Genomic DNA, 3,982 nt, shown 5'->3' on the forward strand with positions numbered 1-3,982 from the left:
GGTTCACTTCACTTAGTGTGATTCTTTCCAAGTCCTTCCATTTCTTTACGAATGGGGCAATTTTATTCTTTCTGATAGAGGCATAGAATTCCGTTGTGTATATATGCCACCTTTTCTTGATCTTGATCCACTCATCTACTGAGGGGCTTCTGGGTTGGTTCCATATTTTAGCAATGACAAATTGTGCTGTGATGAACATAATTGTGATGGTGGCTTTAGTGTGGTCTTGCTTGTAATCTTTTCGGTAAATGCCCAAAAGTGGGGCTGCTGGGTCATAGGGGAGCTCTACGTTAAGGTGGAATTATTAATGTCTACGTCATAAGTTTGGCAGTACTTTTAGAAATGGTGTTATTGGTGGTGGACATACTAGTTAGCTGTCTCAGTACAGAGACTACTAGAAATCATGTAACTTTTCTAATACAGTGAATAATTACTTGGAATTTTATTTTTCCATTGACTTTTTAAATTAGCCCAAATATATTTTCTCAGACTTTCTGTGAAGTGAAGCATAGTTTTGTAATGAGAAATTCAAATCTTGTACAAATGCTCCACACTTCATTTTAACCACTGTTAAACTGCATCTCATCCATATTACTGAAAAAAATACTTTTCATGTTCAAAAAGGCACATAAACCTTTTAAAATATGTCTGTTTTTATTATGTTTTATAGAAATATTGTTAGGCCACTTTTTTCACTCTCTTAGTAATCTCACCCATGAACCTCCTTTTTCCTTTTTCAAAAGCAGCTCTTGAACACTTGCTGTGAATATATAAGAACTATATGAGTATGTACTCTAAAAATATTTTTTAAAAACATTACTGTGTTACAACCATTGAATAGCCCTTTCTACAAATTTTAAAGCACCATTTCTCAATGTGAATGAAATCTTAATAATTAAAGTATTCTAACTGGGGATTTGTTTACATATGACCCTGAGCACCCTGAGTTTACATATGACCCTGAGTGCCAGAAAGGGAAAGATAGGATGATAAATTTATTTAATTTCTTTTTTGAGTAGGTAAGGAGTTTGAGGTGTACATTTTGGACCCGGTACCTAACTATGTAAATACACTACCACTAAGGTCACATCCCTATGTTGTTTTCTTATAGTTTTTTTCAGATAGATTCTTGCACCTTATACTCCAACTGCTAAATTCCTAACTTTGATTCCTATGTGGATGGGATTATAGGTGTGAACTTTCACACATGGCTTGCTCTTTTCCCTTGTGGGCCTAGAACTCCCCAGTTCCCAACTAGCTGGGATTACATTTATTAAGCACTCAATGTGGCCCATTCCCCTTTCTTTTTTATAGGCATAAACTCCTTATCAATAGTGTTACTGACTAACCCAGACTCTCAGTAGAGAATAAATCTGTAATATTATACAGTGAATACCCTAAGTAATATAGGGGCTCAGAGTTGTAAGGAGGAGTGATGATACTTGCCTCCACTTAATGTATCTTTCACTATTCCTTTTCCAAGAGTGAGATAAGGAATCTGCTGAGCTAAAATCTTTATTTCCTGGTGGCCCGTGTTTAGTCTTTCACTCACATTTCTGAAAATGTTATTATTTACAAGTTTAAGTTTAATGGTTTCTAATAGGGTTTTCGATTTACAGGAATTTGCTATTACAAATCTGAAGTACAAAGACTCATTTCACCCTATTTCCCTGATTATTAATACTTATGTAAGTGTGATACAAGATCAATACCAGGAAATGGTTACTGGTTTAATGAGTTACTTCAGCTAATTGTTGTGACACATGCCTGTAACCCCAGCACTTGGCAGCCTGAAACATAACTGTAACTCTGAGGCCAGCTTGGGTCATATGATGAATCTTCTTAAAAATTTACTGTTGTTCTGTGTTCATTAATGACATAGAGAGGAAAAAGTCACCTACTCTGCAATGTAGTTACATTACAGAACTCCATTATCAAGATAGATTTCTTCTGAGACTGAAACAGAACCCAACCATGTAGACACCCACACTACTGAACCCACACACACAATAGATACAGCATAGATACAGCACCCTTGCCTCCTGAGCAACCACAGACCCCAACTGCATAGATGCAGACCCAATAGACCCCAAATGCTTAGATGTGGCATCCACAGAACTCAAATGTACTAACACTAACAGACACAATGTTTAGGTTCAGGCCCAACAGACAAGACTGCATAGACAAGGTACCCACAGAACAAGGCATGAAAGCAGCTTTGTGGAGGGTAGGAGGGTGCTCTACCTGATACAGAGTTTTGACAAGTGGCCCAGGCTAAAGTTTCTGACCCTCTTCCCTCAGGTTCTCAATGTAGCTGGGATTTCAGAAATGCTTTTGCAATCTTTATTACAGCTCTATCGTTAGAACTAAGATGTATTGCTGACATTTATTATATGGATTGAGTAATCCTCACAAAACACTTTATATTGTCATCTAAGTAAACATTTTTTAATGTGAATAGTCTTTATTATAGTAAACTGTAATGTGGCTTTTTGTTCTTGTGTTGAACATAATTAGATTTGTTATAATTACTTGTGTGTGACAAGCTTTCAACCTATGTCCATACTTAGCCTGCATTTATAATTTGGTAGTCGTGCTTCAGCTTGAACTCATGGCCTCACACTTGTTAGGCAGATGCTCTACTATTCAAGCCACATCCCTAGTCCTTTTCTGATTGTGGTTTTTCAGGTAGGATCTCAATTTTCTGCTGAGCTTTGCCTTGAATAGTATTCCTTCTACCCACTTCATCAGCATAGCTGAGATCACAGGTACATGCAATGTGGCATCTTATTGATTGAGATGGACACCTCACAATTTATGCCAAGATGTTTTTGAACTTTGAGCTATAATCTCCTGATTTTTTTTTTTTTTTGGCCAGTCCTGGGCCTTGGACTCAGGGCCTGAGCACTGTCCTTGGCTTCTTTTTGCTCAAGGCTAGCACTCTGCCACTTGAGCCACAGCGCCACTTCTGGCCATTTTCTGCATATGTGGTGCTGGGGAATCGAACCCAGGGCCTCATATATATGAGGCAGGCACTCTTGCCACTAGGCCATACCCCCAGCCCTCTCCTGATCTTTATCCCTGTATCCATGATAGAAGGTATAATCCATTGTGTCTGGACCCTATCCTGCTTAGCTTGCTTTTATCTAATTGGTTTTTAATAACAAAAAAAACAAAAGGAAGCCTATCAATAAAAATAAAAGCTAAGATGTTAACAACAGCATTTGTATAAGCACACAAGTACACACAAATTTATGTCCATATAGCTGCTTCTGCCAGGTCATACCTTGACTTCCCTATGCTAGGGGTAATCACCCTGATTCCTGTTTAGCGGTCACTTGCTTGCTTACTTTTTTCTTACTATATGTAATACTGAGATGCATTTAAAAATAAAACTTTATTGTGATCTTTTGGTTAAATGTCCAGGAGTATAATTGCTGCATCACATGATAGTTCTGTGGTAGATTTTTGAGGTCCATCCGTACTTCTTTCTAGAGTGGTTGAACAAGCTTACATTCCTACCAATAGCATATTAAAGTTCCTCTTTGCCCACATCCTTGCCACCATCTCTTATTGATGTTATTGTTTTTTAATTGGTAATAGCTATTCTTAGGTGAGGTAGAATATCAGTCTTGTTTTTATTTGTATTTTCTTTATGGCCAGTGATGCTGAGGATTTCTGTGTATATTGGCCATTTTTATTTCTTCTGAGATGACTCTAGCTCGTTATCCCACGTATTAATTGGATTTCTGCCTTTTGTGTGGTAATTTTTCAAGTTCTCTGTATACTCTAGATAGGAGGCCATTGTGTGAAGTATAGCTGGCAAAAACTTTTCTCCCCTACTGTAGGCTGTCTTTTTATCTTGTTGACTATGTCCTTTGCCATGCAGAAACATTTTAGTTTGATGGAGTCCCATTTATCAAATCTTTCTTTGATTTGCTGTGCTCCTAGATCTTTACTCAAAAGTTTCTACCTGTGCCCA

The sequence above is a fragment of the Perognathus longimembris genome, chromosome 28, assembly GCF_023159225.1.
Source record: "Perognathus longimembris pacificus isolate PPM17 chromosome 28, ASM2315922v1, whole genome shotgun sequence".
NCBI classification, from domain to species: domain Eukaryota; kingdom Metazoa; phylum Chordata; class Mammalia; order Rodentia; family Heteromyidae; genus Perognathus; species Perognathus longimembris.